The sequence below is a fragment of the Miscanthus floridulus genome, chromosome 2, assembly GCF_019320115.1.
Source record: "Miscanthus floridulus cultivar M001 chromosome 2, ASM1932011v1, whole genome shotgun sequence".
NCBI lineage: Eukaryota > Viridiplantae > Streptophyta > Magnoliopsida > Poales > Poaceae > Miscanthus > Miscanthus floridulus.
This window is the reverse complement of record NC_089581.1, coordinates 70,311,999-70,326,589: the sequence shown is the minus strand read 5'-3', so window position 1 is coordinate 70,326,589 and position 14,591 is coordinate 70,311,999. Positions and strand designations below refer to the sequence as shown.

At 42.0% G+C, this 14,591-nt stretch overlaps 1 pseudogene; it reads right to left on the bottom strand.

The window, feature by feature from the left end:
* Nucleotides 1–1,652: 1,652 nt before the first annotated feature.
* On the bottom strand, nt 1,653–2,792 carry LOC136536695 (uncharacterized; annotated as a pseudogene).
* Nucleotides 2,793–14,591: the final 11,799 nt, after the last annotated feature.

Here is a 14,591-nt window from a genome sequence, read left to right as displayed (position 1 = left end):
CTTCTAAAAGGTGTTTCACTTTAGCCCTTTGGTACCACTTGAGTTCCTCTTCTCTAAGTAACTCAGCGAGCCGTTCATTTAAGACATGTTTTAGATCTCATTCAGAGTCATTTAGCAAGGTATGTTCTGCCTTTTTATCTAGTTCGTCCAATTTGTTTAAAAGTATTGCTTTTTCTTTCTTATACAAACCACTCACATGCTTTTGCCCATCCTCTAAGATGCTGACGAAGCCTTCTAATTTTCATTTGCCATCTCTCAATAGGTGATCCTATAGCTAGAGTATTCTGCCAAACCTCTGAAATCATGTCACAGAACCCGTCTCTTAACAACCAGCCTAATTCAAATTTGAATTGAGCCTGATAAGTTATGGACGAACTATTAGTAGAGAATAACAGAGGTGTATGATCAGAGATTTCTCTAGTGAGAGTATGGACCGTGGTGTGAGTGTATTTTGACTCAAAATTTGTGCATACTAAAACCCTATCTAACTTTTCAAAAGTTTGGTTTGACAAATTGTTAGCCCAGGTGAACTTCATTCCTGTCAGATCTATTTCTCTAAGATTCAGGGTATCAATTACTGCATTGAACATAAATGGCCATCTATCACTGTAGTTATCATTGTTTTTCTCATCTGGTCTACGAATAATATTAAAGTCACCACCTATAATAATAGGTAAGGTTTCCTTTGAACATACCCGTACCATCTTAGACAAGAAATTCGATTTTTGATCCGCTTGTGCCGGGCCATAGACTGATATTAGATTAAACTTAAAATCATCTTCTTTGTGTCGTAATTTAAAACGAATAAAGAAATCCCCTTCCTCAATTTCCCCAATGTCAAAGGTCAACAAATCGACGCCTAGGATCATGCCACCGGATCTACCACGTGGAGCCATACAGTGCCAGATAAAATCTCTACCAGCACAAATGGTATTTAGAGTGTTTTGTGGAAAAGTAGCTCTACCAGTTTCCGATAAGGCAATGAAATCTAGACTTTTCTCCTTTGTTAAGTCTGACAGAAATCTGTATTTTTTACCATCCGCAAACCCATTACAATTCCAGAAAATTCCTTTCATCTTGAACTAACTTTTTTTATGATTTTTCTTCTGATGATGTCGCCCTCTCATTTTTTGTGATACGAGGGTTTGTAAGATCAAAGGATCACAACCCCCATCACCGAGCCCTTCTGCAATTTCCGAACAAATAAGATTCAACGCTTCAAGATCTACGATATCTTCGTTAGAACAAACAGTTGAAGCATCTTCTACTAAAACAAAGTTTTCCTCCCTTAGCTTAGCATTCTCCAACAATCTATTGTGCTCTATGTCTTTTAAACATTTTAGGGAATTAAAAATATCATGGTCGTTGGTACCTAAAACAACCCCTAAAGAACTTGTTGAGTTAACTAAAGAGGAATCATCTCGTGAAATAAAAGAAGGAGGTTGCTGCATTTTACCTTTATCAAGCGCAGACTCTAGGTTCTTCTTTGCTTTAAGCTTAGCTGCCTTCTCTGTGGAATCCTGATCCATAGTTGAGGCATTCCTCTTGCTGGATCTCACCGGTGAAGATGTCCCACTGTTGAATTTGTTGTTCAGATTCCTAGAGTCGATCTGAGGTGGCAACATAGTAGCTTTCCAAGCATCCCCTCCAGACTAAGAAAGTAAAGCTCTTGGTTTCTTACTTGGCTTCACAGGCTTGCTCTGGGTGATGGTAGACTCCCCTATTTCCTCCAGCTGTGTCGCCCCATTAGGGCCGCTGTGCTGGCCTACCATAGGTGGCAGGTCACCATTGCCATTGTCGGGTGCCTCAGCATCTCCTATTTTTCCATCCACATCCATATTTTTCCTTAGAGTTTCTCCCTTTGGGATTTTCCTCTGTTGGATCTCCTTCCTTGGGATTCTCCTCCTTAGGGTCACCCTCTTTGGTAGAGTCCATGTCAATGAGCTGTGGCTCACCATTGAGGGTGTCGTCTTCAACTGCAAACTGTAGCTCATAAACATAGTCCCCAATAACCACATCCACAAAATCTGGGGTAAGATTTGGGTCTAGCACTGCTACTTTCATCCTTGCCCTGCCAGTGTTCTTAGTAAAGATAGTGTCAACAGCCTGAGGGACACCTAAGATAGTTTCAACCGCCCATATAATGGGAAACTTTTTGAACTCTTGAGGTAGTCCTCTGAACTACACCCATACTTTCTCAATTTCACGTTTATAAACCTTATTGTCAGTTCCTTTTTCAAATCGAATCCTTCCTTCAACTGCCTTAGCATCCATAGGGCCCCAGTTAACCACTGTTTCCAATAGGTCAGCCGAGGGAAAATTAATAATAAAAGCATCAGTGCCTTTTGTCTCAATTTCCCATTTATATTTCTTGTTAGGTAGTAGCTTTTCCTATTCCACTGTCAATTGATTGACAGTAAAAGAGCCGTCCAAAACACGTACCACAGCTTTCTTTTCCTAAACATTTACTTTTGCATTTTCAACCACTAGAATAAAATAGAAACCTAGGCCTTCCACAGCATAACCACAAGGAATAGCACTTGTATTTGTTTTTTTACTATTCGGGCACAATTTAGTCGTATGATCTCCATAACAAATCTCACAGCAAAGGACAACAATGCACTCATGAATTGTATGACCTTTAGTGCGACAGCGATAGCAATATGTATTTTTTGTGCCCCTTTCTCAGACGACTCTGGGATTTCTAACATATTACCTTTCGGCTCTGAAGCTGATGGGACAGCCTCCTTGGGTTGCTCTGGAGCCTTCATTGGCGCTGAATCCACCACCATCGGGGTGGCTTGCTGACTTGCTGCTGGAGCACCCCCTCCATACACTGTACCGGCCTCCACCAGAGGAGGCGGGTGTGCAGCAGAGGATGCACCGACTGTGCCACCCCCTTGGTGACCAGCATCTGGTCCAGCATGGAATGCCGGCTGGTGGTGGCCATGGTAAGCCGCCACACCTCCTTGTTGTGGAAGAGCGCCCCCGATGAGCGCCTGCTAGGCTGGCTGGCCGGCCTGCCCCATGGCCGGTGCTGCGTGTTGGCCGGCTATGACGGGATGGTTTGCAGGCGCGGTCTCCGGGTGGAAACGCTGCCCGCCAAAACCCCCACTAGGCCCGCGGCCAGCATACCTTCCTTCGTAAGGGCGATGTCCACGTCTAGGGGCATGGTACCCATAGTCGTAGTCGTTGTGTCTGAAATTGCTCAATGGTCATAGCTCTCTCCCGTGGTTATGTGTGGGTGATTTTAATGAAGTGCTGCATGCCAATGAGCAATTTGGTGGTGTTGGAAGGACCGGTCCCGTTTACGTGCCTTTAAACCTGGCTTGATCCACTTCTTTTTTATCTAGAATAGTGTTTTTTTCTTACAAATTTCTCTAGCCAGACGATGGAAGAGGTTTTTGGGAAGTCGTATCTATCTGTGGCTTTACGTGGATCTAGGCTTTATTGGCCTATCGTATACTAGGATAACTGTCAAGATTGGACAAGGGACTTGCTACTACCCTTTTTTTCTAAATTTATTCCAGGAAGTGAAAGTATGTCATGTTCAGACTACAATGTCCAATCATAGCTGCTTGGTGGTGAAATGCCTAGATCTCTCGCCGAATAGAAGGAGAAAGAAGAATTTCCGCTATGAAAATATGTGGCAGCGGGATCAGAGTTATATGGCGTTCATTAGGGACACATGGAATCTAGCCTCGGGAACCACCTATCTGGGAGAGATGCAGTCAAAGTTCAAGGACATCTAGCCCAGTCTCGCTGGGCCTATTTGAAACGTTGGAATTTTCCTCCGTTTTTACATGATTGCTATAAAGTTCCTACGTTCCAAACAGCTTATAAGGATGTGCGACCAGAACGTGTTTGGCTCGGCTGGAAAAACTTTGCTTCCCTTCGACGACAGCTGTAGTCTGTACTAGTAGCTAGAGGCTTCTTCAAGTGCCACGTACACATAGGTGAGGTGGTGGTGTAGCCTATCTAGATGACTAGATCTCTCTCTCTTGCTGTTGTTTATTTATGTTTTCCTTTTTCATTTATGATATGGTCTATAGTGTTAGAGTGTAAGCCATGGGCTATGGGCCTGCCAGCCCTAGCTCCCCATCGTGCCTATATGTACTCAATGGTTGTCACTAATCAATGTTAATTTAGCATTATCCAAACCCTAATACTCTCTCATGGAATCAAGAGACGGTTCGCTCTCGCGACCTCTCCACTTCCGCAAAACCTAAAGCCACCGCTGCCGAGACGCCTCGCAGGCTGGCTTGCCGTCGCTAAGATCCTCTCTGGTCGGCTCCTCCTACCTCGTCCCAGCGCCGCCCATGGCGCCTACTGATGCCGCTGTCGAGGAGGACCGCCTCCAGCGCGAGGCCGCCGCCAAGGCTGAGGCCGATCGTGACGCTGCCCTTGAGCCTACGAGTCCAAGCATGCTGCTGTGCATGCACAAGCCCTTGCCGTCGTCACTGTAACACCCCGGGTGTTTAAATATTAAAAACAGGACATGTCATCATATGCATTGCAAGGCATTTGGTCATATTGCAAACTTTGATATGCATTCACTAAAACAAGTTTACATTTGTGTTATGAGTGTTGAATTGAATTGTTTGAATCAAGTCAAAATTTGGTTTGGATTTGAATTTTCGTGAAAACCCTGATTTTCTGTATTTAAATCCTACCCTGAAAACTCATTTCAAAATCGAAGCATATTTTGGGGTTGAGCCCAAAAGCAAAAGTGTAGAGCTTGTCAAGTTATATAAAGTTTGTTTTTGGAGTTTTCAAAGTTGTTATGAAAAATTTGGAGTAATTCGAAAAGGCGTAATTCGTTAAATATTCCCTATTTGAATTCAAAAGTTCATTTCAAAATGTAGACCGAATTAGGGGTTGGTCATAAAAGCATAGTTGTAGAACTTTTGATTTTGAACAACTTTTATTTTTGGAGATTTTTGAGTTGTTATACAAATTTGGGAGTAATTTGAATTTGAAAATGAAGGGCAATTCTGTAAATTCTGTGAACAGTGTTCACCGCCTAAGCTACACCGCTGGCGACCTTCGGTTTGCTTCCAGGCGTGGTCGTGGCCGTCTTTGGCATCGCGCTGGCGCGGTGAAGGCCACAACGCAGCTTCCTTGCGCTTCTGAGCCGCTCTATTTAGCCTTGGTCGTCGCCGTTTGCCTCCGCTCTCTTGCTCTGTTTTCCCGACGCCACGGCCATAACTCCAGCGAGCTCTCACCGTCGCTATAGCGCACTCCAGCCGCTGCAAAGCTTGTCATAGCTCCGCCTGCTACTTGCGCACCCTACCAACCTTCTTTTGTCGCTTGTCTTCGCCGGAAACTCACGGTGCGCGCTCTTCTTCCTCGCGGCCGGCAACCTCACCTACGATCCCGTTTCGTCGTGGCCAGAGCTCCACGGTGCGCCTCTGCCCCTGCTGAGTCTTGCTTCAGCTTCGCCACGATGCCGTGGTACTCTATGACCCATTGATTTCTCATTTTGACCACCACAGCTACCGGAGCATCGCCACCGACGACGGTCTGCTCCGTCGTGCCTGCTCGGAACGTCGACTCACCTCTCCGTTGCTCCTCCGGTCTCGGTCTTTGCTCCAACGTATTCGGGGTGAGCTGCTGATACTTCTCGTGCACTTTGTTCAATTGCTACTGGGCTCCTGTCGCCGGCGTAGCACAGCCGTGCCACCACGTCCGCCATGGCCGGTGTAGTGCTCGGTCCAGTCCATAGCTGGTCCAGCTTGTGCTCCAAATCGATGCGCCTAGTCGAGGGTAGTGTTTTGGTACATTAGTCGTCACCGTTGGTCCCGCCGTCGGGGAGATATCGCCGGTCAGTGCGTGTGTCGCCGGAGTCAAAGCCTGAGGTTGAAGATGACAGGTGGGGTCGGTTTGTCAGTGACTCAACGTTCAAAATGAAATTTCTGTTTTTCAGATTTGAATGAATAGTGTCTATTTTTGTTATTTTTATGTAGATTGATTTAGAGCTCCAAAAATTATGAAAATTTTTGTGTGACCTCTCTGTGATGTATATTACTTAGGAAAAATATGAAATATTGAATTACAGTACTTTTTGAATAAATGGATTTCCATGATTTTTCTAGGCATATTTATTTATCCAAAAATTATGAAAATTGTTTTGCCACTTAGTTATCATGTGATAAACATTTACAAAAATTTTGAGGTCAATTGGAACAAGTTGATTTATTTCATAATTCTTAATTAATTAATTAATTCATAAAAGCAAATAGTAACCTTTAGTGATTTATGTTTTGTTTGAATTTTTGATTGAGTGATGTCCTTGGGTCATTAGTTGGTAATGATCTTTGGCAATTGATAATTAGTATTCTGGAAAGGTTTAGTTAGTTTGACTTGTAACTGTACCGCGAAGGAAAGTTGTATTCCAGTTGTTAACTTTTGAATCCATCATCAAGCATCATGTTTCGTCTTCCACGTCATGTTAAACATGGTATTGTTACTATGTGTAGTGAACGAAGGTAAACACGTGATAGTTAATCAAGTTGCTGAGGAGGTTAGTCCATCTGTTGAGGTCGGATCGAATACTTGTGGAATGTCGCAGGAATCGGACTTTTCTGTCAACGAAGGCAAGCCTCGGATGCATACAACCCTACCTTGTGTTTTACAAATTAATTTCGCTTTTGCTTTTCTTTACTGCATCAAGTGATTAAGAGTTAAGTAAAAGCCTAATTGATGCATTACCGACATTGTTTTTCCGTATATACCTTGTTACCAGTTTTACATCGTAAGTGTCTAGTTATGCTTAGCCATGCTTAGATAGATTAAAGTCGGGTGATTACCTGTCATCTGCAAGTTTTAAATGGAACTTTGGTTACTTATGTTATCATGTGATATGAGCATGTGGAGTAATAAATCTAGACCGGACGGACTCGGTGTGTGTGAGCCACAAGACATGGAGGTCTTGTGAGCGGATTCTTTCCATCTGTGTCGGTTAAGGTCCGTACCATTGTTGAACTGTGTGCGGTGAGACTTTGTAGTACTAACCACATACTCCGGTAAAGCCTTAACTTGACAATTCTATTACGAGAATGGCTACTCGTGCACTGGGAGTGGAGAGATGGTGGGAATAGCGTGTACCCACATGGCAATGGGCTGGATTGGTGGAGTACTGTATTCTCGGGTGGCACGGACCCATTCTTATTTTAGAGGATCCGAGAGTAGGTTGATATATGTATGTCGGGGACCTGCATATGTCGTGTGGTCTGGAATTCCCAGCTGGGTGTTAATCGGTTCGAATCGTCGTTGCTCCTCGGTTATGGAGACTCACTTCTCTGTTCATCATCGTAGTTTAATAACTGGAACTGGAGTAAGGTTTGAGAAAGAGATGGATATGAAGTTCATGATCTCATTACGGATCATGGCAGATTCATATGTGGTACTTATAAAGTTTTACCTTTAAAGTAAAGAATTTTGTTAAAGAGCTTTTATGCAAAAGAACTTTGATTATTGCTAAAACCATACCTTGAATCCTTGAGCCTGCATTCCTGAGTCTTCTCAGTTTTATTTCGGTTAAGTTTTGTTGAGTACTTTTGTACTCAGGGTTCGTTGACCCTTGTTGCAGGTGAGCCTCATGAGCAGATCTATTTTGGATCGTGCTGCATGACTATTGTTAGATCTGACGATGAGAAGTAAATGTGTGGCCCTTGGGCAGGGCAGTTTCATTGTGTGTTTTGTATTATATTATAATGCCACTCCACTATTTTTTTTGTAATAATCATCGAACTTAGTTGTGAGGTTTGAAACTACTATTTTGTAAATTATGTTATTGTAAGGCTTCCGCTATTTTTACTCTGATGTATATATTTGAATAAATGTTGTAATACTATAATGACTCTGTAATGTGATCCTGCTCGGAAATCATGGATGATTTGGGGTTCCCCGGGGACACCCGATAGTCTTCTTAAGTTACCGGAAACATATGCATAGATGTCAAAGGTTGTCGGATAGTGACAGGTGCATGTGGGCCCTATAATTTAGGAGGTTCTGCCACAGAATGGTATCAGAGCACGATCATTACAAAGTCTTTGTCGTATTGGTTTACAAAAACTTCAAAACGATCTGGGATGACTAACTTAATTTGTTAATTTGGTCCAAATTGCTTCTGACTTATCTTATTTCTTTCTCACCATTCCTTATTTGATTAAAAAGGTTTCATGTGGTGGAGTAGTAATCTTACTAAGCCCTATATAAAAACAAATGTTGTTTATGTGTATTATAAGCTTTGATGATTTTGTTCGTAAGAACGATTCATGCATCATGAATAATTCACTAGTTACTTCCTTCACCTCTTAGTCTGGAGTTGAGTAGTGAGTCTGGTTTGAGTAATGTAATCCATCCTAGCTGCTCTTTAAGACTTTGATCAAATGATCTTACTTGGATTAAATTGGCTTCCTACAGTATGGCTCGTACCAAGATGATGCCCCGTAAGTCCACTGAACCCAAAGGAGTTCCTCGTCACCAACTTGCCCCTAGGAATGATGGTGCTAGTAGTAGCAGCTCTAGGCCTGATCCCCAGGCAGAGATACAAAGGATTTCTACAGAGTTAGCACAAAGCTACTAGAGATAGGGTTTTGGATGCTATACAGGTAGGAGAATTACAGGATCAATTGAGGCGTCTCACCACCGCGCACAGGAACTGCGAAAGCATGTTAGTTCGTATGGTGGAGGGAAGGAATGAAGCTTGGCATAGGGAAAATGTAGCTAGAGCTAGAACTCATGAGCTAGAATTCTATGTAGAAGATTTAGAAGAACATAATACCTATTTGCATGAGGAAGTTCATAGGCTTAGCAATCTACTAAATCCAAATCATGAACCCCAAGCTGATGCCATGGACCTCGGTGTCATCCTTGCCGATGATGATGAATCAAAAGAAGAAGAAGAAGAAGATCCTTAAGAATTAGTAATGATCGATGAAAGTGATAATGAAGGCGGTAATATTTCCGGAATGGATACTAAGACGGAAGTTTGAAGTGATCAAGGAAAGGAGTAGAGTTGTATAATAGTTAGTTCTAGTTAAGTTATGTAGTCTTGTTTTGGTACTTATAGGTTCTGGTGTTTATATTAGTAAACTCTATGTAATGTGTCTGGAGTAAGCTTTTGTGCAATTCAATAAAGACTTGTGAATAAAGTTTGGTTTGTTATGAGCAGATGCATCGTACGCGGGGTTCGTATATTCCGGGAACTTCACAAGATGAGGATGGTATTCCAGATCCGCCACTAGTTCCAACAAATCTGGCTGATGCTATAACCGCACTTGTCAATGTGATGGCCGAAAATTCTCGTTTGCTTCATGAGATAGCTCAGAGTAATCAGAATCAGATGCAAGGAAACCGTGGTCGCCACCATAACAGATAGGAGGCTACATATGTTGATTTTACAGACACAAGACCACCAGTGTTCACCAAGGCAGATGAACCATTAGAGGCTGATGATTGGCTTCGAACCATGGAGCAGAAATTTGATCTTATTCCATGCACAGAGTATCAGAAACCTATGTTTGCTGCCTAGCAACTTAGAGGAGTAGCAAGTGCTTGGTGGGCAAACTTAGTGGCTATGCAACTAGCTAGCATGTCAATAACTTGGGCTAAGTTCCATACTATATTTAGAGCCCATTATATCCCTGAAGGGGTTATGGCTATGAAGCTGGATGAATTCCTTGCTTTGAAGCAAGGGGATCAAACTGTGATGCAGTATGTGGGAAGATTCAATCACCTGTCACAATATGCATCTAAACATGTCAATACTGATGCCAAGAAGAAGAGGTGGTTTATGAGAGGCTGGAATACCAAATTGCAGACTATGATGACCACTTGTACCAATGTCACTTACCATGAGGAAGTAAATATTGCAATTGCTTCAGAGGCAAAGTATCGGCAGCATAAGGAGCTCAAGAAGAAAAAGAGTATGCCGTCTAGATCCTTTTGGGGAAATCAGAAGAGGCAGAGGGTGATTTATCATCCAATACATCATAATCGTCCTCCTTATTGTCCACCGTAATCTCAAGCCGGGCAACATTCAAATGTCCGTCCTGCTATAACCTACCCAAATTCTCAACAGACCAATGCTCCTGGTGGCAATGCTCCAACGTCCCAGGGTCACAATTATCCGTGTTACAATTGTGGAAGGACCGGTCATTTCTCTAGGGAATGTCCATATCCCAGGCAGGCTAATCAAAATTATCAGAAGGCCCCTGCCAATCAACAACAGGGTCAAGCACCAAACAAGAACCCCAATCAGAATGCTCAGAAGGGCAAAGATGAGAGGAAGACAGGACGGGTGTTCTATATTTAAGCTGGAGAAATTCTGGAAGGGGAGCCAGTGATGATGGGTATGTTTTCTGTTGCCAATCACCCTGCAGTTATACTTTTTGATTCGGGTGCATCTCATTCATTCATCAATAGAACATTTGTGGTAAAGCATGAAATTTCAATTGGGCCAACAAAGGAAAGTTTCTTTATATAGTCGCCCGGGGGACGTCTGTGTACTAAGGAAATTGTATACCAGGTACCTGTAAACCTGGGTGGGCATATTTTTCCCACTACCATGATTATCCTTAAGGATCAGGATATAGATGTAATCTTGGGAATGAATTGGATGTATCAGCATAAGGCTGTTATAGATGCTTTGAATAGGACATTAAGGGTGAGTTTGCCTGATAGTAATTCTCAACTTCTCATCCAACTTCCAACCTTAAGAAGATTAGTGGGCAAGATTTGTGCAACTGCTGTCAAAGAGATTAGAGATATCCCGGTAGTGTGTGAATTTCCTGATGTGTTTCCTGAAGATTTACCCGGTCTACCACCTGATAGGGATGTCTAGTTTAACATAGAATTGCAACCTGGAACAGCTCCGATTTCTTGGAGAGCTTATAGGATGCCTCCTAAGGAATTGGCCGAGTTGAAGACTCAGTTACAAGAATTGATTGAGAAGGGGTTTATCCAACCCAGTTCCTCACCTTGGGGATGTCCGGCAATTTTTGTGAAAAAGAAAGATGAGACCTTGAGGTTATGTGTTGACTACCGTCCGTTGAATGAAGTGACCATCAAGAATAAGTATCCCTTACCTCGGATAGATTTGTTTTTTGATCAATTGGCCGGAGCCAAAGTTTTCTCCAAGATAGATTTAAGGTCAGGATATCACCAAATCAAGATAAAGCCTGAAGATATTCCCAAAACGACATTTACCACAAGATATGGATTATATGAATACTTGGTAATGTCTTTTGGTTTGACAAATGCTCCAGCTCATTTCATGTATCTGATGAATTCAGTATTCATGCCTGAGCTAGACAAGTTTGTAGTAGTGTTTATTGATGACATTCTAGTATATTCCAAGAATAAGAAAGAACATGCGGAACATCTCAGAATTGTTCTGACCCGCTTGAGAGAACATCAACTATATGCCAAGTTCAGCAAGTGTGATTTTTGGCTTAAGGAAGTACAATTTCTTGGACACGTCTTGTCAGCTGAAGGCATTGCAGTTGATCCAAGCAAAGTGAAGGATGTGCTTGATTGGAAACCGCCAACCACAGTTCATCAAGTTCGGAGTTTTCTGGGATTGGCAGGGTATTACCATCGGTTTATCCTAGATTTCTCTAAAATATCAAAGTCCATAACTGAATTGTTGAAGAACCAAGTCAAGTTTGTCTGGTCATCTGATTGTGAAGAGGCTTTCCAGACCTTGAAGAGACTATTAACCACTGCACCAGTATTAGCCCAACCTGATATTGAGAAGCCATTTGATGTTTATTGTGATGCTTCAGGTATTGGTATTGGATGTGTGTTGATGCAAGAAAGCCGAGTCATTGCCTATGCATCTAGGCAACTTAAGCAACATAAAGAACACTATCCGACTCATGATCTGGAGTTAGCAGCTGTGGTCCATGCTCTGAAGATTTGGCGGCATTACCTGTGTGGTAATACGTGCCATATTTATACAGATCACAAGAGCTTAAAGTATATCTTTACTCAGTCAGAGTTGAACATGCGACAACGAAGATGGTTAGAACTGATTAAAGATTATGACTTGGAAGTACATTATCACCCCGGTAAAGCAAATGTGGTTGCAGATGCCCTCAGTTGCAAAAGTTATTGCAATTGTCTGGCAGTGAGAACAATGGGTTTGACTTTATGTCAAGAAATGGAGAAATTGAATGTAGAAGTAATTCAACAAGGTAGCTTGACCAACATAATTGTTGAAGCCACTATTCGAGATCGAGTTATTGCTGCTCAGAAGGAAAACAAGGGTATAGCCCATATCAAAGAAAGGGTCAGGAATGGAAAAGTAGAATGCTTTAGCATAGATGATGAAGGTGTGTTATGGTTCAAGGATCGCCTGGTGGTACCAAAGGTTCCTGAGTTGCGGCAGTCAATTCTGGAGGAAGCACATGCTACTAGGTTATCTATCCATCCGGGAAGCAACAAGATGTACCATGACTTGAAGCAAAGTTTTTGGTGGACTAAAATGAAAATAGAGATTGCTAGATATATAGCAAAGTGTGATACTTGTCAAAAGGTGAAAGCAATACATTTGAGGTCTGCTGGTGAATTACAATCATTACCTATTCCATCTTGGAAGTGGGAGGACATAAGTATGGATTTTATTGTTGGTCTACCCAAGACGTCAAAGGGATTTGACTCAATATGGGTTATTGTAGATCGACTAACCAAGTCAACACATTTTCTTCTAGTTCAGAATACATATCCCACTCTACGGTATGCCAAGATGTATTTAGAACGAATTGTGAGTCTCCATGGAGTACCCAAGACTATTGTGTCAGATAGGGGTACACAATTTGTCTCCAGCTTTTGGAAACACTTGCATTCTTCATTGGGTACCAAGCTCCTGTATAGTACAGCTTATCATCTGCAGACTGATGGACAAACTGAAAGAGTCAATCAAGTGCTTGAAGATATGTTAAGGTGTTGTGTCCTTAACTATTCCAATAAATGGGACGAATGCTTACCTTTGGCCGAATTTTCATATAACAATAGTTATTAGGAAAGCATTAGAATGGCTCCATTTGAAGCACTTTATGGTCGTAGATGCAGAACATCACTGAGTTGGTCTGAGCCTGGAGAAAGAAGATTCTTTGGAGTTGACCTTGTGAAAGAAACAAAAGACAAGGTTAGGCAAATATAGAGTAATTTGAAGATAGCTCAGTCCCGCCAAAAGAGTTATGCGGATAGAAGACGGAGACCATTCGTATTTAACAAAGGAGATTTTGTATATCTGAAAGTATCACCAATAAAGGGAGTTACCCATTTTGGTGTCAAAGGAAAGTTGGCACCTCGATATATTGGACCATTTCAAATTTTGGAGAGGTATGGAAAAGTGGCATATCGCTTGAAGTTACCAGAACATCTCGCAGCTGTGCATGATGTATTCCATGTTTCTCAATTGAAGAAGTGTCTCCGAGTGCCTGAGCAGAATGTTGAGGTTGAAGGAGTGGAACTTGAACCAGATCTGACTTATTCCGAATATCCTATCCGAGTGTTGGATCAGAAAGATCACGTTACTCGAAGGTGGACAATAAAGTTCTATAAGATAGAATGGAATCAACATTCAGAAGAGGAAGCTACTTGGAAATCAGAAGATTCTTTTCTAGCGTCAATATAGAATAGAGTACTGTTAGTTGAGCTCAGTTGTTACAAATTGTGTTTTGTAAAAGAACCTCAGTTGTTTTATGGACAAGTTTTGGATGTTTTTGGACTAACACATTTCCTTTTCCATTACTTACCCTATGGCTTTGAATCTCGGGGCGAGATTTCTTTTAGGGGGAAGGATTGTAACACCCCGGGTGTTTAAATATTAAAAACAGGACATGTCATCATATGCATTGCAAGGCATTTGGTCATATTGCAAACTTTGATATGCATTCACTAAAACAAGTTTACATTTGTGTTATGAGTGTTGAATTGAATTGTTTGAATCAAGTCAAAATTTGGTTTGGATTTGAATTTTCGTGAAAACCCTGATTTTTAGTATTTAAATCCTACCCTGAAAACTCATTTCAAAATCTAAGCATATTTTAGGGTTGAGCCCAAAAGCAAAAGTGTAGAGCTTGTCAAGTTATACAAAGTTTGTTTTTGGAGTTTTCAAAGTTGTTATGAAAAATTTGGAGTAATTCGAAAAGGCGTAATTCGTTAAATATTCCCTATTTGAATTCAAAAGTTCATTTCAAAATGTAGACCGAATTAGGGGTTGGTCATAAAAGCATAGTTGTAGAACTTTTGATTTTGAACAACTTTTATTTTTGGAGATTTTTGAGTTGTTATACAAATTTGGGAGTAATTTGAATTTGAAAATGAAGGGCAATTCTATAAATTCTGTGAACAGTGTTCACCGCCTAAGCTACACCGCCGGTGACCTTCGGTTTGCTTCCAAGCATGGTCGTGGCCGTCTTTGGTGTCGCGCTGGTGTGGTGAAGGCCACAACGCAGCTTCCTTGCGCATCTGAGCCGCTCTATTTAGCCTTGGCCATCGCCGTTTGCCTCCGCTCCCTTGCTCTGTTTTCCCGACGCCATGGCCATAACTCTGGCAAGCTCTCACCGTCGCTATAG